Source organism: Diceros bicornis, chromosome 32 (genome assembly GCF_020826845.1).
Source record: "Diceros bicornis minor isolate mBicDic1 chromosome 32, mDicBic1.mat.cur, whole genome shotgun sequence".
NCBI classification, from domain to species: domain Eukaryota; kingdom Metazoa; phylum Chordata; class Mammalia; order Perissodactyla; family Rhinocerotidae; genus Diceros; species Diceros bicornis.
The window spans coordinates 26415786-26437101 of NC_080771.1; the positions used below are offsets into that span (position 1 = coordinate 26415786).

Below are 21316 nucleotides of genomic sequence, written 5' to 3' on the forward strand. Positions count from 1 at the left end.
ATCCTTATTGATTCTCTGGCATTTAAAATTATTTCAAAATAAAAAGTTATAATAATCTGGGTTCTTAAATTCCTAATTTCTGTGAACTAATTTATATGTGTTTTAGAGGATGAGGGGCAGAAATGAAGTAGGCAAAATTTTGAGGTTTCCTCAGAAAAAGATATATTTGCATATTTCTTTAGAAATCAGTTAATCATATTTGATAATAATTACTTCATCCCTTATAATGAGGGTCAATAAGGCTAATTAATTTCTCCAAGGTATTGCAATTTAGCAAGATCCCTATAGTATATTGCCAAAAGTAATCTTATCAATACAATAAGTCAAATATCAAAGATATTTCCATGAATTGATTTTTTTCACTCATTCTTCCATCCATCATTATAATCCACAGACAGTTATTAAAATTTTATTATATTAGGAACTGTGTCAATTAAAAAATTAAATATTAAAGCTATCTTTTAGGTTGAACAAAGTGAGTTTCTGAATCTGAAACTATAATTATTAAGACTTTTCCACCTAAATTCATTGGAGTAAGATTCATAAAATATATACTAATAGAATAGAAATCAAGCAAAATTACCAAATAAAAACTTTTCAGAAGTACTCCTCACAGGATAGTTAAGTTAATGTTAAATAGAATTTTAATAAAATGGAATATGAAGAGTTATTTATATAATCTATATGTAAGTAGGAATTAACATGGGTATCTTATTCTTTATAAAATTATGTTAAATAATCATTTTGTTCTCAGAGAATGTACTACCTACTGTTTCAACTCTTAAATGCTCATTTGTAACTCTAAAAGTCAGACATTTGCCTGTGGTGAGAAACCCAATCTGCTAATTACTACTATTAATTTGAATGGTGACTTTACCTTTGTAAATATGAAATATTAGCAAATGTGATAAAAATGCATTTTGAATCTAAAAAATCAACACATAAATGCCTTTTAAACTTTTATTTAAATATGCCTGTATATCAAAATGTCTATTTACATAAATTTGTAAGCAAGTAAAATTTCTCACTGTCTCTCTCTCTCTCTCTTTTTTTTTGGTGAGGAAGATTAGCCCTGAGCTTACATCTGTTGCCAATCCTCCTCTTTCTGCTGAGGAAGATTGGCTCTGGGCTAATATCTGTGCCTATCTTCCTCTACTTTATGTGTGGGACACCTGCCACAGTATGGCTTGATAAGCGGTGCTTAGGGCCACACCTGGGAATGGAAGCGGAGTGTGCCAACTTAACCACTATGCCACTGGGCCAGCCCCATATCTCTTCTTTTTATACAGATATTTTTATATATACACATGCTCTCTCCCACAGGGTCATGTAGTAAATTTTTTTCAAAATATTTTCAAAGTTTTAAAAAATGGATATATTTAACTTACCTTTAAAAATGTGGCCACACTTGAAGTTTAAAATTAAGAAGCAACTGATTCAAAAGCAGATTCTACTAGAAAGAATTTTTTTTCAGAGAGACCTTGGCAGACAAACTCTAAGGTGGCTCCCCATAACTCCCTCTTCTCAGTGTTGGGGGGACCCGTAGCTGGTATATTAAATTAAGAATACGCAGACTATGACGTGCTGAACTAGGAGGCACAAGGCACCCACATGGGGACAGCAGGTAGCTCCCTTAGCATCTGAGCTCCCGCTTTGGGGAAGCGAAAACCCTGGGGTTGTTTTGATCGAAGGCGCAGTGTCAATACACTCACTCAAAGGAAGTAAAATCAGAAGGTTTATTACTTACAAATTCCAGAAACAGGTGAAGGCGGGACCTGCAATGAGCTGGGAGAAGGGCAGTCCTCGTCCCAGGTCATCAGCGAGAGGGAGATGGAGAGCAGGGTAGCAAGCACTTATTACTTATAAAGTAGTTGGGGTGGAGGTCACTAACTTTTTCCGGGCTCAACTCCAAGTGGTTATTTTAAAAGGTGCCCCAGAAAAGCTAAGCAGGATCTTGTGGCAGGAATCCTCAGCTCAGGTCCTTATCTAAATGCCCAGACTCTGGATCTGAGCAGGGTTGTCATACTGTGTGATGTCTAGGCAGCAACTCAAAATAGCTGTTCCCTCATCACACTCTTAGCGTTTTTGTCTTTCTGTGATCCCTTCCCCTCATGTGTGAGTAGCACCTGTGACTTGCTACTAGGCAGTAGAATGTAACAAAGGGGATGGATGTAATGTCACACATGGGATGCCCCACTTGTGATGACATTACATTCTATAAGACTCCGTCTTGCTAGCAAACCTGTGCTAGGGACTCTCCTTGCTTGCTCATGAAGTAGGCCATCATGTTGTTAAGTCCACAAGGCAAAAGAGTGTGAGCATCTTCTAGGAATTGGGGATGGCCTCTATGAACTGTCAGCAGCTTCTAGGAGATGAGGGCAACCTCCAGCTGACAGCCAGTAAGAAGTCCAGGTCTTCAGTTCTACAGACACAAGGAAATTAATTCTACCTGTAATCTGAGTGAGAATAGAGTAGATTCTTTCCCATTCTAGCTTCCAGGTGAGAATGCAGCCCATTCTATTCCTTGATTTCAGCCTTGTGAAACCCTAGGTGGCAGAGTACCCAGCTAAGCTGACCCAGAGAAACTACAAGATAATAAATGTGTGTGTGTGTATGTTTAACTGCTAGTTTTGTGGTGATGTGCTACATAGCAATAGACAACTGGTACAGATAACGTTCTTTCATTTTCTATAATCTTCCCCAAAGAGTTTTGAAATTAGAGAATGTCAGTATGGCTATAAAGAAAATAAAGCATATTTTAGCCATAAACTATTAATCTGAAAACTTCTTGGGATTTTAAAATGTTAAATACAATTAGAGAGTTTTTGTTAATTAGATTTCTGCTAAAAGATTAGAGAAAAACAAACTAAAAAGAGACAGCTCATTCTAAAATAATTCCAAAGAAGGTTTAACTTCTTAATTATAATTTTGGGAAAAATTTTTTATTACTTTCCAAACACTTAGTTAACAGAGTATTAGACAATCTGTGATATGGCTTTATGCAGAAAGAACTTGAATAAAGTTTAGTATCTATGAACTGCAGACAGATAGATGTTAAAAATATAACGGTTATGTTGCAACAAGACATGTATTTAGTGTATTCTTTTTTTTCCCCAAAGCCCCAGTGCATAGTTGTGTATCCTAGTTGTACACCTTTCTAGCTCCTCTATGTGGGATGCTGCCTCAGGATGGCTTGATGAGCAGTGCATAGGTCTGTGCCCAGGATCCAAACCAGCAAACCCCAGGCCGCCGAAGTGGATCACGTGAACGTAATCATTACCACACTGGGCCAGCCGCGAGATATGTATTTATATTTCACAATTTCCCACTAAAATAATGAGAAAACTCATCAAGAATATGACCTTAGTTTTTAAAATATTTTTTCAGCCTGATTCTATACAAAAGTAAATAACAGTTTAATTCAACTATTCTTGAAAAAATTAGGAAGGGAAAGAGAAGTTAAAATTTACAGAAGACTTACCTGATACATTTGCAATGATGCCTCTGTACACATAATTTCAACTTCTGTGGAAAACAGGAATTTTAATTGACTCTATTTGTGAGATGGCAGGCTCAATGGACAATACTGTTCTTAAATATTCTTACTATTGCCATAGAACAGCAAATATTCTAAAAAATTCAAATTCTTTGGAAACTAGTAACTTACAAAATAATGTCTACAAATATCATAATAAATTGTCCAAATGACTTAAAATGTAAATTGCATATTCATTCATCAGTTCATTTATTAATAAACCACACGTTGAGTTCCTATTTATTCATCAATCTGATGCACAGCATTTAGAAGTCGTATCGTACTTCTCTTATTCAATACCAAGTTTAGGACATTAAAACATCCTCTAGCTGGACCAATGAAAACCTGGTTTACAAGTGTGCTTAACACAAGCCCAGCTGCATCAAGTCCCACTTACTACGTTGCCTTCCCATTCTTCACACTGGATTCTTGCCATTTTCTTTTGTTCCTCTTCCCACCTCCCCCAACTGCTGTACAGTCTTGATCATTTTCAAATTTCTGAAAGTATTCTATTTTAATTTTTAAAAATAAAATATTTTGATATTTTTAAAAGAATGACATAATTAACTAAAAGCCAAAAAAGTAATACACTCTACAGAGAGCAGATGCTTCCAGGCTGTGGTTGGTTCTATGAAACCATTTAATCAGTGGCCATTTAGCTCAGATCAACAGGCAATTTTCATAGCTCAGAATTTCCTTCTAGTATTTTTCCCAGACACCCTTTTCACATACAAAGCCTTTGGATGCTGTCCATTAAATTTACATCCCAAGGTAAATTGTGAACTTACCAAACACAAAACAAATGCACCATACTCCTTGTGACCAGCAGGTGGGTTGAGATGGGACTTTGTTGCTCACACGGGCACTGCTCCTCAGTTCTGCAGGAGGGCAAAGGATCAAGACGGCCACCAATTTCCCAACACCATGTTTTATTTTTACAAAATCTTTAGGTTTTCTTCAGCCTTGAGAAAGTCAAATGCAGCACTTAGCCCCATTTCTAGACTTTAAGTGCCCAAGAGTGCATGTATACGACCTCTCCCTGCTGGTTCCGGTAAGGAAGAGCCATTTAAGAAATGCTCATTGCCCCTTTGTATGGCCATTGCAAAAGGCAGCACTGTTAGTGACACTTGTGCTAAATTTGCTGTCTGGTTCCTGCAGCAGGGCACTTCATCCTTGCATTTCAAAGCATCACATTTTCTTTTGTATTTACCTTGCCAAAGAGAATAAACAATGAGTAACCAATCATCATCATCATCATCATCTCTTTGTACATTTCCAATCTTGTGTCTTGAGTGGTATTAAAGATGCACTTTGCTATAAGAATGAGTTTTCCATTTTTGCACTGTAATCCAGACAAGGGTTCCCAGTTAGAACCAGGATGATGGAGATCACATCCTTCAGAGAAAAAGATGTGCACCTAGTATTTTAGGAAACTGTTCCTGGAGTAGAGGTAGTTTTGAAGTCATGGGAATCTTTATATTTGGTATATTTAGATGACACGCTAACATTTATCCCATGCCACCTGGGCCCATCACTTTCTGTGCACAGTAGGGCAGCCCTTAATGAGAAGTCCTAGATGTCATAGAAGTCGGCTCTATACACAAACAAAGGTCAAAACTTTTCTCATCTAGAAAAGTTTCTCCAAATAAATGGCTCTATTCTGTTCTCATATCGTGTGTTAAATACACACATTTATTAGTATTTTGCCTCATGAAGCTTTTATAAAAACATATTCATTGCCAAAGGGAAAGCATTTTGAGACCAAAAACACTTTGAGAAACATAAGTTTCTCCTTCTGCCCTACTTTGTAAAGACTTTTCCTCCTTTCTTTTCCATTAATATTCTATATTATGATGCACAAACATTAGTGTGGATCAGAATTTCTAAGTTAACATACATTTTAGCGCCATTAGAAAAAGCACAGACTGTGGTTTCTCTTTTTATGAGAATGGAGATTGAAGGCAGCTGTTTTCAAAAGCACTAATGTACTTCAAACAATGATGTAATATCTAATGTACATAACCTTTTTAAGGCTGGTAATATAGAAGGCATTTAGATTTACTGTGGAAATATGTCTCAATTTTATTTCCTGCAAAAAAAGACACAGGGAGGCATGTGGAGTTTTGTTTTTCCATTTGGTTTCTAAATGCCATGGCCCATAAATAAACCTACATACTACTCAGAACTGGGATAAATTTGGCAATTATCATCTTAGTCTAACAAAAAGTATAAGAAACTATTCAGGATCACTTAAGACCATAAATAGTGTCCCTTTATACTAAACGAATTGAAGATAAATATCTTGCTCCAGTGGGGACTAATTCAACTGTTTGCTTTGCTCTCAAAGAGTCATCCCTTCTATAAATATTAACTGAGCATCTAATTATTTGAAAGAAGTCTGTGGGAAACAAAGTAGACTAAGCCATAGTCTGTCATCTTGGAGCTTCCCATCTGGTAGGGAAGACTTGAATCATGTCAGTGTAAGATGTAAAAGTTTCCTATTGTTGTTGTAACAAATTACTACAAACTTAGTGGTTTAAAGCAACACAAATTTATTAAAGATTTGGAATGCAGAAGTATAAAATGGGTTGGCAGGGCTGTGTTCCTTCCAGAGGCTCTAGGGGAAAATCTGTTTCCTTGCCATTTCCAGCTTCTAGAGATCTCCTGCATTCCCTGACTCATGGCCCCTTTCTCCGTCTTCCAAGTCAGCAGTGTAACATTTTCAAACCTCTCTGTGTCTGCTTTTGTCATCACATCTCATTCTCTCATTCTGACCCTCCTGCCTCCCTCTTATAATGACCCTTGTGATTACACTGGGCCCACCCAGATAATCCAGGATAATCTCCCCATCTCAAGATCCTTAATTTAGTCACATCTGGAAGGTCCATTTTGCCATGTAAAGTGAAATATTCACAACAGGTGTCTTTTTTGGTGGGGTAATGGGAAGCATATTCTGCCTAGGACACAAGATAAGCTTTCCAAAATGCTAGAGCATGGATAGAAAATGATATAGAAATATCTAAAGATGGGAGATGGATTGGAACGGGGATGAGAGAAGCTAGTGTTGAAAGAGGTGGTGTTCTGGAATGTTTAGCATTAGTTGAATGGTTAGGGCTTGTTAGGGGCATATGAAGAAAGGTGGATTTACAGATGGCGTTACTAACAGAGCAAACTGTACTATCCAAAGCAAGGAGGCAAAAGATTCAGATTATGTCTCTAACATAGTGTGTTTGTGAAAATATCGAGCAAGAGAGTGAGTCTATTAGATCCATCTTTTGGTAACGTAATGTTGGCAGTAACATAGATTTATGTGATATGTGCTCATCTTGGTGGGATATGGGGGATGCCAGACACTCCACTGGGGTTAAGGGAAGAAATTTTTGAATTTTTATTTTTATTCATTGTTATATTCATTTTAATTTCAAATTATGTTTGATTTATGAGGTGCAAAAAATTAAGTATAGCAGATCATGAATAACATTATAAATATTTAACAGACATGCATTTACTGTGCATGTACCTTGTTTTTTTTTTTTTAAATTACAACTTACTTCTAAATGACTCAAACCCAACAACAACAATAACAATAGTGATGCCCTGCCCTCATGTGGTTAGGGATACTGGTTCATGGTACACCTTGGACTGGGGAGAAATGGGGGTCAGGTTCAGTCAGAAATTCAACAGTGGAAGAGTCAGAAGTTACTTATCCTATTATTTTATATCTTCTACCACTTCATAGAGGTAAAAGCTATAGAATTTTTTGAATCATTGTATGTGATTTCTTTGATTATGTATCTAGAGAATATGGATCCTGAGAAAATTTCAAAATTTTAGACCTTAATGACTGATGGTTTAACCTGAATTAAGGCACAGAATACAGAATAAAAAGAAATCAAGGGAGAAAATAATGAATCATAAAGTAAGGATCTCAAAGAATCAATGCACCACATATTCTCCTTGATCTGCTGACCATGGAGTTTTGGTGGATAAAAGGATAATTCAGTTCTGTTACATCCTAAGTTCCTTTAATCAAGAGACGGAGGTAATTGAAGAATAGTGAACCACAGGGCAAGGTGCCCTTCCCATTGTTTTGTCATTTACTTAATCAGTGACTGGTGATCACAAAACAGAGTTTCTTTATCTGTAAGATATGGATTATACTATTTCCCATCTCATATTGCTGTTTTTAGAAACCAATAAATTAATAATTGTACATAACATTTAATTAGTACTCAGTAAATATTAGCCATGATAAAAGAACACTCTCCAAAATTTTAAAAAACTCTCACACAAATATATAGTAAGCACATGTAAATGTTTATTTATTGCATTAATGAGGGAAGAAGCAAAATATTAAGGCTGGTTAAAAAGAATTCAAGAGATAGCGTATACATAAACACATAATGTTGGCATAAGATCGCTAAATAAGAGTATAAAACTGGTTAGTGTCCTACGAGACAATACAGCCTCAAGTTTTGGGGGCTGTCTTTTCTACTAGACAGAAATCATTGGCAGCTTTAACAGACAAAAATCTACAAGTTAACATGAAACTTCCTAGAGTCTGGACACTAATGATAACCACAAAGTGAAACAAAGGCACATTCCCCTTTAGAATTAATAGTCTTTGTTTTGTGAAGACCCAGGCAAAAGTGCTCCAGTGTGACAATAAAATGACACAATGTCATCCTCTTTGCTTATTTCCAAGTTTTAAATAATAGTATTTTTATGTTCATTATGTGGTGAGAACACTGAGCTTTGGAAAAGATGCAACTTATCCTAGGTAAAAAAATTTATAAGTGGAAGAACCAGGATTTCAACAAAGGGAGTTTGGATGTAAATAATTATTAACAGTTGCTATGATGTATTGAATCTTAACAATATATTGTGGACTTGCCTAAATGTTTTATGTGTATTAACTCATTTAATGCTCACGGTAGACTTGAGGTAGCTTCTGGTACTAACCCCATTTACTAATAGAAAACTACTGTTTGCCAGCTGTGTGTATTAATTGGAATGAAAAAAGGTTAAAGCCATTGAAAGTTGCACTGAGAGTTATTAATCTTCATCCAGCTGTGTTACTCGAGCAGAAGAACCCGGGCCTTGGATGGAAACACCATGCTGTTCACAGAGCTAATTAAATTTGCTGTGTCCTACAAATCACTATGATGAAGAGACTAAAGAGAATATCTAGATTATTTGTTTTTTGCGAGTCTTAATTTGGTGGTTCATATGTTCTCCCTTGATTTCCTTCCTTTTTTGAATTTTGTTTACTGATTCATAGCAAACCAACATGATTCATGTCTAAGCCTTGAAGTCGTCTTGGGGTCGCCACCCTCTCCATCTATTTAATTGTCTATAGTTATTGAGCACATCTTATAGTTCCACTTCTTCAAAGCAATGCAGGTTTGAGATTAGTACTAGGATTTCTCTAACTCAACCTGATCCCATCTATTCCTTTCCAAGCCATCCCCCACATAAGTTATCTCTAATCTCAACTAAAACAGAGATAGAGCTGTTGTTGGTACTGGTTGTGTCAATATTATTTTTAGTATCAGGTTTGAGGTATTTGGGAGAAATTGAAGAGTCAAAGGAAGGCGTATGTACCATACAAATACATCCAGATTTATAATTTATGTACATGTTCTATTGTTCTGGAATACTGTGCACATTATAAAATAACAACACATTTGAAGTAAAAATAAATCAACTTTGGTTGATTTTCTTGCACCCTACCCATCTCCATCTAGAGTGTTCACATTTCACTTAGGAGATCATAACTCTAAACTGTTGCCAACATTATCTTTCCAAAAGAGATATCCGATGGTCCCACTCTCCTGCTCAATATCTTTAAGCACACCTCAAGAACCAAACGCTCCTGCCCCTAATTCTGCCTTGATTTTTATAATATGGTTCTCTCTGTTTGGAAAGGCCTTTTTCTTGCCCATCTTTCTCCATAGCCATCTATCAACGTTAATTACACGCTCCCAAGGTAACCCATGTTTCTTTATGGTCTTTTCCCATCCTCCTGTTCTAACAATCTCTCTTCCACATTTCCATATTAAGTACTACCTTTGTTATAACAGTATGACAGTTGACACTGTGGTATCACTATCAAAGTGTTTCTCTCTCCATGAGAAACTCCAAGAAGACAGACTGTGGTTGTCTTCTCTGTTTTCTTAGTATTTTGCAAACACTGAATGCTCAATAGTGGCATATCAAATAAATACCTTATTTGAGAGCAAAAGAGTCAGGCTTGAATTAGTTCCCACTTGAACAAGTATTCTTACATTCACTTCTGATTAAATCCCAGAGATGGCCTTTTATTTTATTTGATGATGTTGGTTGGTTTGTCATATTTTTGCTTGATTGCAATGGTGACTTATAGAGAGATTCATACTGTTTCTAGCAGATGGGTTTCTATAAACGGGTCAAGATATTTTTGAGGCAAAAGCACGCAACTCTCAATTATTTGAAACATGGCCTCATACTGAATCTAAACTCTGTATCGCTGTATTTGAAAATATGATGTTTGAAGCAGTTGAGTAATTTTTAAAGAGCTTTCTTCTGTCTCTCCACTTACACAAAAAGAGAAACCACAAGCTTTTTTCTTTTTCTAATGGTTTTAAAATTTGACTTAGACATTTTAATACACTGTCATGTTTTCATATCATGATAAATATTTAATGTTAATGGAAAAGAGGCATACATTTTGAACATAAAAGTGAGAGAAAGCTTTAAAAATTGAGAAAGAAATTTAAGTTTCTAAAAGTATTTTATTTCTCAAAATGCTTTCCTACTGCCAATGAATCTGCTTTTAAAAACCTTTATGATACCAAATTACTAGTAAAAGTATGTTTAGCACAGGAAGAACAAATAGAGTAAGAGCCTGCTTTTGAGAAATATCTTTTCAGTTCTAGAGGAGGACAGTTTGAGTCTCATTTGTGTCTGGAGCTGATCTGCTACCATAAGAATTCATGTGTGGGATTGCCCTAGTGTCCACAGAGTGTTGGTGAACACTTGGTTCATGGGCCATCCAGTAGAGGGTTCCCTAAATATATTGAAATGTAAGGACTCTTATGATGTCCAGACAAACTTTCTCCTGACACAGGTCCCCAAAAGAATGGACACACATCTATTCTTTGCAGAATGTAATCCCCTGGTTCTCATGTAACTGAAAGATAATGAGGAAGCCCAGGCTTTACCTGCTTTGCATAACAGAGGGCACCATTAGATGTCACTCAAGATACAAGGATCAAAATAAACTGGATTTTTTTTTTGTTTGTTCTATATAATTTTATTCATTTGGGGGGAAAATACAAAAGAAAAACAGTCCATTTGAAATGAAAGTTTGAACTGGCCAAGTTTGAACATGGTGTCATAGTCTAAGAGAAAATGAGCCCTGAGTTCCTCCATTCTATACTACGTTTGCCTGCATCAAAAAGGTGATGAGGGGGCCCGGCCCGGTGGCGCAAGCAGTTAAGTGCGCGCGCTCCGCTGAGGTGGCCCAGGGTTCACAGGTTTGGATCCTGGACTCACACAGAGGCACCGCTTGTCAAGCCATGCTGTGGCGGCATCCCATATAAAGTAGAGGAAGATGGGCATGGATGTTAGCTCAGGGCCAATCTTCCTCAGCAAAAAAAGAAGAGGATTGGCGTTGGATGTTAGCTCAGGGCTGATCTTCCTCATCAAAAAAAAGTAGTGAGCATTTCTTCAGTAATGCCTGTGTCTTACCTAAATTACTGAGGAGAGGATACATACACGTGAACTTGTGAACTTCTTGATTAGAAATGGGACCACATTCTGCTCGTGGTACTGATAGTGAAATAAATCGGAGTAATTAAATACATGATATTACGGAGCTTTGAGCACCTTTCTTGGTCTTTCATCCTCATGCAGATCTGAGCATCACTATGCCAATGTCGACGGAAGCACCAAGGACTGACCTGCCACCTCTTCTCTACCTCTACTCCCCGGTACTGGGAGCTGGTTTCATGAACTTCACAATGCACTTGATTCGGTCCTGACAAATTTATAGTGTGCCTTGGGATATAAATTTAATTGACTATTATTTCAGGCTTTGTCATCAGAAAGGTCACTGGAGAAAAATACATAGGGAAGTTCTGAAGTATGAAAATTGTCAGTTAATCTGAGATTTTCATTTAACTGAGGTTTATTTTTAGGTCCAATTTCACCGCGCTGTGCCAAAGGCCATTGTAAAACTTGATGAAGAAATAATTTTCCTTTCAAAATGATATAACATTTAATTGTAATTCTAATTATATTCAATTTAATGGTGATATTAAGGTACATTTTGAATGGAGGCTAAGCGTCCTTTTTGCTTCACTCCTTGGCACAGTGGAATTGTGAAGCCACCAAAGCCGAATGATATTAGAAATTATGTACTGACCACTTACTATGCATTGGATGCTAAATTCACCACCCTGGCTGGTGTGAAAAGATGTTTAAATACTTGCATTTTCAAGATTACTTGCATTTCAGATCTTAGGAAAGAAAGATATATAATTGGAGATACAGTTTTCTTGGACCTCCCATTTATTTTTCTTTCTATATTGAGTTATTTCTATTTAGTCTATGGGTGGCATTTTCTTCAAAATCATTTCCTAAAATTTATGCAGAATTGTTGTCTATATTTACCCTTTCTCTTTTTTGCTATAATTGCTTTACTTACGTTCTTCAATAATTCTTCATTTCGTGAGTAACTAAATAGAAATAGATGTAAATAGTAATTTGCTGTCTCCAGAGAAAAGTCAACATAACAGCCTCAACTTACATCACTCATTCACACCTTCACTGTGTTTATTTTTCAATAAATATTGAGTGCTTCTTGCGTACCCATAATTTACTGGGTGCAAGAAAGAATTAAAATAAGATATGTGGCTCATACCAGCTTTTAAAGAATGCCTGAGGGATGTAGACCCTCTAAGATTTGATTACGTATCAAATAACAAGAACAGAAAATAAGAGGTAAATAGGTTTTTTTAAAAGGATAATCTAGACTATCAGAAAAGACTTTTCCAGAGACTAATAGAAAAGGTTCATAAAAGACAGGAAATAGATATATGTTGAAGAATGGGGAAAATTTGGATGAGTCAGAAGTTAAGTGGAAGAAATTACAGGAAATGGAACCAGTAAGAGCCAAGTCAGAATTAGGAACAGAGTGGGCAACAGATAAGTAGGAGCTAAGAAGAGGGTTTGCGCGGAAGGAAGGAGGAGTTAGTCAGATGGAAAAGGTTGGGGCTGATTCTGCAAGGCTCTATTCCAGCTCTTTCACTCACCTGGGAAAGCAACCATCTTAAAGGATGGTGTGGCAAGACACTTCAATTTCCTATTGTAACAAAACCCCTGGTACTTTTTAGTAGGTTAACGACCACTTGATACATTTTGAGAAAGCACATTCTATTTTCTTAAATACATTATTCAACACTGAAAGTAATGGGTGATGGGGAGTCCAGTATTATTCTCAGATATACTTTCCAATCAATGCTTTAATCATTTTTTGAAAAGTACTAATTGTTGCCTCAATCACAGATTTGATAAAGCAGGAATAGGTTATGCCACACCTAATAGTTCTTTCTTCTCTTTTATATTATTCTCATAGCAATTATTTTAAAAACTTAGTTTTTAATTGTAAAAATGAGTCATTTTATATTTCTCATATTAAAAAATGGAACTCAAGCATGTTATTCTGCAGGCTCTCTTTTCCTTTTACATATCTTAAAAATGTTAACCATAATGCTTGCTCTAAAAAAATGCAGCAAAGTTGATATTGATGGGCCCTGGATTTCTTCTGGCTTATTTTCCCTCCTGCTGGCCATCCTGCAGTGACTGTATCATCAGGCAGATATTAGAAATGTATAAACACATGCATTTTGCTTACAGTCTTCTAAGTCAGATTTCATCTGCTAATGGGCAGACCAATTCTCTGATGTATTTAAATCCATCTGGTGCTTTCCATGTTTCTGTGATATATTTACTCACTGCCATAATTTAAGTGTCAGCAACATGTTTCTCCATCTTGAATTATCCACTTTTGTCACTCAAAGTATTAGTCTGTTCATTAAATGAGCTGTCATTTACATGCAACTGTACTTTTGTTACTACTTTTAAATCTCTTTGGGGATTTCGAAATATATTTCTAGAATCTGACTGTGGATTATGATCCAAATTACTGTTCATCTGTTCCTACTAAAGAGACATATTGTGGCTTCCTATTTCTGAGACCAAGTAGTTGTATATCAAGAAGATCATCTATACATCAACCAGAGGAATAAGTACAAGCCAATGATGAGAGATCAATTAAGAGAGAGGTTACTAGTGTCCTTCAAGAGAATAATTTATATATAAATATAGATATAAACCAAACTTTAAGGAATTCAGGAAGAATCACATGTAGAAGGAGTGAAAATGACAATGAAGTTCACCCATTCTTAATGATTGGCAGTTATCTAAAGCAAGAACTAAGGGAATAAATGGGATAAAAAGTAGGATGAAGTTGACTTTTCAAGAAAGAGGGGCCTGTATGTTTATGAAGATGAGGAAAAGGACCACTACTCCAAGCATGTAGAAAGAATGTAATTATTATAGGGAAAGTCCATGGAATGATGGAAGGCGATATGGGTCGATGGTGTAAGTAGAAAGGAATTACACGTTTTTGAGAAGGTGGAGGTTGATAGAGGGGGAGATAAGATCATAGTGTATGGCTCTGCCTTTTAAAGTGAAAAATGTAGCCCTCTTGAGGACTTCAAATTATAGACTAACATATAAAAGAGATGATGTGAAATAGCTCTTTGAAGGTACACTAGAGAATATAAAATAAGTTAATAAAAAGAGTTACGGGAGAAATGAAGGCTTGGGGAAAGTTAGAGCATGCATTTGTAACAATACTATCAAAATATTACATGCAAAAACAGAAAACATAATATCTACTCCCTTAACAAATTTTTAAGTGCACAGTACAGTATTTTTAACTATAAGCACAGTGTTGTACAGCAGATCTGTAGAACTTTTCATCTTGCATGGCTGAAACTATATCCGCGAACAGCAACTCCCCATTCCCCACCCCCACTCCAGCCCCTGGCAGTCACCATTCTACTTTCTGTTTCCATGAGTTTGACTACCTTAGTTACCTCATATAAGTGAAATCATGCAGTATTTGTTCTTCTGTGACTGGCTTATTCCACTTAGCATAACGTCCTCCAGGTTCATCCATGTTGTAGCATATGACAAGATTTCCTTCTTTTTTACACCTGAATAATATTTCGTTGTACATATATACCACATTTTCTTTATCCATTCATCTGTTGACAGACATTTAGATTGTTTCTACCTCTTGGCTATTGTGACTAATACTACAATGAACAGGGGAGTACAAATATCTTTTGAGATGCTGATTTCAATTCTTTGGACAATGTTGAGCAAGTGCCATCTGTTGCCTATACCAGGAATAGAAGTCTAAGCACTTCTGACCACTACATCTTGGTATCGGAGTCACCAAGGAAAATACAACGCAGTCAAGCACTGGATGGAATAATACTTTACTCGCATAAAGAAGAAACAGAGCAAGATCAGCTTCAGTAGTGGATGTCAGTCTCCGATGGCCAGCAGGTTCCTCCCTGCAGCCATCTGAGGTTGATTGTTCTGCACGCATCCCTCTTGTGCTCCAGCAGAAGGACCCCATCCTCCCCATTAACCCCAGTCGTGGGGTTAGCCAGGTGCTATATGACACACAAGCTTAAGCAGAATGATCCGAGGAGCACAGATTGAGTCTGAAATAGGGAAAGATTTTCCCACATATGGTGACAAGTCCAGCACAGGCTGTGAGTTCTCTATCTCTTGGTAAGGAAGAGTTCCAGACCCAAATCCATTCTTCTGTGGCCAAGTAGGGGTCAAAAGACTGCATGCATGAGACTGCCTTTCCAAACACATAAATAACAAGAATTGGGATTGTTGAATCACATGGTAGTTCTACTTTATTGTTTTGAGGAATCTCCATACTGTTTTCAACAGTAGCTACACCATTTTACATTCCCACCAACAGTGCACAAGGGTTCCAAGTTCTTCACATCCTCACCAGCGCTCATTATTTCCTGTTTTTCTGATAATGGCCATTCTAACAGTTGTGAGGTGAAACCTCATTGTGGTTTTGATTTGCATTTTCCTGATGGTTACTGATGTTAAGCATCTTTTCATGTACCTGTTGGACATTTGTATGTCTTCTTTGGAGCAATGTCTTTTCAAGCCCTTTGCCCCTTTTTAAATGTTTTTTAATATGTTTTTTTGTTTTGTTTTATTTTTGCTATTGATTAGTAGGAGTTCCTTATATATTTTGGAAATGAACCTTTATCAGATATATGGTTTGCAAATATTTTCTCCCATTCTGCAGGTTACCTTTTCACTCCATTTTTTTCCTTGATTGCAGAAGCTTTTTAGTTAGATGTAGTCCAGCTTGTCTAATTTCAGGTCTTATGTTTAACTCTTTAAACCATTTTGAGTTGATTTTTGTGTGTGGTGTTAGATAAGGGTCCAATTTCATTCTTTTGCATGTGGATATCCAATTTCCCAATATGATTTATTGAAGAGAATATCCTATCCCAATTGTGTGTTCTTGGCACCCTTGTCAAAGATTAGTTGACTGTATATGTGTGGGTTTACTTTTGGGCTCTGCCTTCTCTTCCATTGGTCTATATGTCCACATTTGTGCCACTACCATACTGTTTTGATAACTGTAGCTTTTTAATATGTTTTGAAATCAGGAATTTTGTTCTTCTCTCTCAAGATTATTTTGGCTATTTGAGGTCCTTTGTGGTTGCATATGAGTTTTAGGATTGTTTTTTCTATTTCTGTAAAAAAATGCCATTGGGGTTTTAATAGGGATTGCACTGAATTTGTAGATTTCTTTGGCAGTATAGATATTTTAACAACATTAAGTCTTCAAATCCGTGAACACGGGATATCTCTCCATTTATACATGTCTTCTTTAATTTCTTTCAGCAATGTTTGGCAGTCTTCAGTGTGTAAGTCTTTCTCTTCCTTGGTTAATTTTATTCCTAAGTATTTTATTCTTTTTGACGCTATTGTAAATGGGATTGTTGTCTTACCTTCTTTTTCAGATTGGTCATTGTTAGTGTGTAGAGACACAATTGACTTTTGTTAAGTCTATATAATTTTTGACTTAAAAAATGTTTTGAAGCATAGGATCAAGAGAAGAAAAGCAGAAAATTGCAAAGACCAGCTGGGGAAAGTGGGGAGAGATGAATTCTAGCAGAAACTCAGTGGAGAAATGGAAGTCTAACAGAGTAATATAAGCTGCAGTGTCATGGGTAATCAGATTCAGGCCTTTAACAATGAGTTCATCCGTCTTCCCTGGGTACCTGCCATCTACTATGTGACAGGCAGGGCAATGTGCATTGGAAACACAATGGTGAAAGCCCGAGGACAGGAGCTAAGACTGAGGATCTGAATCTTTCAGGGACCAGAGAGAATTTTAGTACAGCTGCAAGATGGAGTGCTGGGTCAAGACAATAGAAGATTTCAAGAAGAGAGGGGTCAGCACTGCCACGTTCTAACGACATTAGTTAACTTGAGGGAGCACGGCCACTGGGTTAGTGATAAGGCAGGCATTGGTGATATTGACAAAAGCAGTTCCAGTGGATTTATTTTGGGTCAGAAGCTGTATTACAGGGATGTGGCAGGTAAATGAAAGAAGTAATAAGTGGAGAACAGCCAGCATCAGATTAAGACCTTTAGCGCCTGTAAGAATAAAGACAAGAGAGCCCACTCATTTGAAGGTTATCCTAATACAACTGTATTTTCCAAAATGACATAAAGTACAAGAATTCTGGAGTTGGAACAGCTTTCTTGTACATCGTCTAATTACACAGTTCTGCAAGAATACTCTGTAACGGACTCTTTGGTATTTTTGTGTCTTTTCTTTTTCTGATGCCACGCTGCTCACTGCTCAGCATGTGTGTGGGAGTCCAGCACTGATGGGGACTCATTTCAGGGAACTGGACTTTGAAGGAGAGGAAGTAGATGGATTGAAAGTGAGTTGGGAAATCAGGACTGAGAGGTTTGTGGGGAAGCAAGGTGTTATTTTGTTTTTCATTTGGGGAATGCTCAAGAATATCTAAATGTTTAAGGAATGCAATTGATAAAAAAGAAAACATTTGGACATGCATAAGAGAACCTATGATTAATGAAGCAAAGTTTGCTTAAAAGTTAGAAAGGGTAAGAGTGGGAGAAGAGAGGAAAGGATTAGCATTAGCCACCAAAGCAGCACACTCTTGATAGGAAGTATAGTGGGAACCATGAGATGTCTACCTAGAGTATAGTGTGTTCAAGGTAAATCAACATAATGCAACAATAGAGAGCATCCAGTGGTTTAACACAGACATGTTTCTAATTAGTTCACATAAGTGTAGTTTGTGTAAACTGTGAAACATGCACGTGTAGTCATTTATTTTTAGTGAAGTGTGTTGTGTCCTAAGGAATTTGATCAGAGCAATCAGTTGAACTAGACCTTATGTAATGGTTTATTTAGAAAATTTAAAATAATAGCTAGCAATTTTTAAATGCTCCCATGTACCAGACTTTGCCAAGTACTTTACAAGCATTATTTATTTAATTTTCATCACAAACCTATTAGCGACTATTAATAGCTAGCGACTACTAATATTGCCAAGGGTCATGAAGCCAGAATATAAAGCAGAATTTGATTGTAAAGCCCCTGCTCTTATCCACAGTGGCACACTGTTTTCTATCATTTGCCATGTTTAAAGTAAGATTGAACATACAGAAATAGTTCCTGTAACCGGTTCTGTCATCACTGTGTATCACAGACTGAAGTGCAGTTAGATTGGATCACAAAGGTGGAGGACCAATCAGAATTCAAGAAAGGTTTGATCATGCATTATCAAAACTCAGTAACTAAGCTGCAGCATTAGGTGAAGGGATGCTTTATAAACAACTGATATAGGTTAGTTTAAAAAGTGAATTTTTCATGGTAAGTGACAGATATGCAAATAATAAAGTGATACCAACCACAAAAATATCTACTGAATCTCGTGAAGAAGATTGTTGAAAGGGGCTGTGCAAAAACTCAAAGAAATATAGATGGTGTTATGTACCCTCAACTCTGTGAGCACTAAGGCTATGTCTCTGCAGGAGTGTTCTCTAGCTTCCCTTCTGCCTCCTTCTGGTCTATCCCTCTGATGCTCTCTGCTTTCTTCTCTATCTACTCTAAGCCATATATTCTGGAGTTGTATTCCATTATCCCCTCCACTCTGTCCAATACAGGCTCTAAAATCTATACTCCCCTTGAACGGACATGACCACATCTCAGGAGTGATTTCACTTCAACCTCCAGCTGGGAAGCCTACTACAAATGATTTTATTTAGGCACATAACATTTCTGGGAAGGACAGCCTACTGTTTTCATTTTCATTTTCTAGTTGAGAAAACTGAAACTGGGAGTAATTTTTCCAAGGTCTAACCCAGAATAACTAGTGTTGATGGGGGCTTAAATTTTTGCTTCCTTATGCCAAATATCATAGCCTTCTATTGGATAGTATTACCTAGATATAGAATTCTCCCAAGACAATTTGGTAGCACAATGTAAATTGCTTTATGGATCTCACTCATTCAGATCATAATTCTTGGATTTGACAGGTAATTGTGCTGAGCTGTGAAGAGTGATGGAAACAATGTATGAGTATAGGTAAAGGCACAGATGGTTGCTGAAAATTATAGAATCAAGGTGCCAGGGGTTATGAAGAATCATACCCAGAGTGTACATGTTCTGGCTGTTCTTGAAGCAACAGAAATTTATGATAAATATATGAATGTATGATGTCCTTGATGTTATTTTTTTACTATCATATTATTATTAAATGCCCTTGGTGTCTGATTTATCATCATAAAAGATCAATAGACTGCAGTGTTGTAGAATACATATAGAAGAATATTACTAATGCAAAACCACTATGACTCAATGAAAACTCATTAACATAACAGCAAATTTCTTTAAGGATGTAAAAGAGCCTATTAGAAGCATTTTGACTATGCTTTTTTGTTGCTATGTTTTCTACTTTTACTTTACTTTCTCTATAATTACAAAGAAAAGAAACTACTATTACCACCTACTTCAGAGGCTAGAAAGGAAAATGAGTGACAGAGATTTTTTCTTCTCTTTTTTCCACACGCAACGTACCAATTTTGTATGACTTCTATTGTTTATTTAATGGCTGTTAAAAGTTTTTCTAATAAACTATTTCAAAATTATCACACAGTGCAAAATATGTTAATTCAACAGAAGAAACTGATACACTAATATTACACAATCTATAAACTCCCTAGTTGATTTCTTTCTATTTCTTTAAACAAAATCAGGTGCATTTTTTTCTTGTTATTAGTTATACTGTTAATTAGTCAGTCACAGATCTCTGCAAAGGATTCCTAGAAAAACATCCCTTCCTTTTGAAGATGAGGAAGTAATTGTATGCACTACTTGCCTTCCATCTGAAGCAGCTGTGTAGATAAGGTTAGATTCTAAGGCTTCATTTTAAATAGTCAACATTCAATACTTATTTATTAAAGCAAATTTAAAGTAAGAGAGTCCCTATTACTAACGCCTTTCTAAAAGTGGAAGGCGAAAATGTACCAGCTCACTCATTAATTTGTAAACCCTAAGGAAGTTAGTTAACTCTAGGAGATTCAATTTTCTCCACAAGAATAGCATAATAGTTTTTTCATAAGGCCAAGCATTTTAATAATCCTTGTGACCTGGTGTTAGGCAAAGAGTTCTCAGATATGATACCAAAAGCACAATCCATAGAGCAATAAATGGCTAAATATGACTTCAAAATTAAAAAATTTTGTGCTCCAAAAGACATCTTTAAGGAATAAAAAGACAAGCAACAGGGTGGGATAAAATATTTGTAGATCACATATCTGATAAATGATTTGTATCAAGAGTATCTAAAGAACTCTTATAGCTCAACAATCAAAAAAACAAATGAACAGCCCAATCTAAAAATGGGGGGAAAAGGGGAATAGGGAGTGATTGTTAATGGGTATGAGCTTTCTTTTTGTGATGAAGAAATATTCTAAAATTAGCTTACTCTGATGATCGCACAACTCTGTAAATATACTCAAAACCATTGAGTTGTACACTTTTAATGGATGAACTATATTTTATGTAAATAACATTTCAATAAGTTATTAAAAATGGGAAAATATGTGAATAGACATTTAACCAAAGAAGTTATATTAATGGCTAATAAACACATGAAAAGATGTTCAACATCATTAGTCATTAGGAAATTGTGAATTAAAACCGCAATGGAATAACACTTCACACTCACGGGAATGGCTATAATCAAAAAGATAATAATACAAGCATTGGCAAGCATGTGGAGAAAATGGAAACCTCAGATATGACTGGTGGAAATGTAAAATGATACAGGTACTTTGGAAAGTAGTTTGACAATTTTTTAAAAAGTTAAATATGACTATATCCCAGCAATTCCATCCTGGGTATCTACCCAAGAGAAATGAAGACATATGTTTGCTAAAGACTTGATGTGAATGTTCATAGCAGCATTATTCGTAATAGACAAAAGGTGGGAACACTCAAAATTTCCATGGACTGGTGAATGGATAAGCAGAAGGTGGTATATCCATATAATAGGATACTACACAGTCATAAAAGTGAACTATCTGCTGATACATACTATAACATGCGTGAACCTCAAAACATTAACA

At 36.2% G+C, this 21316-nt stretch overlaps 1 long non-coding RNA gene across 2 annotated transcripts in view; it reads left to right on the forward strand.

The window, feature by feature from the left end:
- LOC131396219 (uncharacterized) overlaps window positions 1–12218 on the forward strand; it is a 122626-nt gene extending 110408 nt beyond the window's left edge. For both annotated transcript variants that reach the window (XR_009216449.1, XR_009216450.1), the window contains one exon: window positions 11432–12218. This is a non-coding gene — a long non-coding RNA (uncharacterized LOC131396219). The remainder of the gene's footprint in view (window positions 1–11431) is intronic.
- The last annotated feature ends 9098 nt before the right edge of the window (window positions 12219–21316 follow it).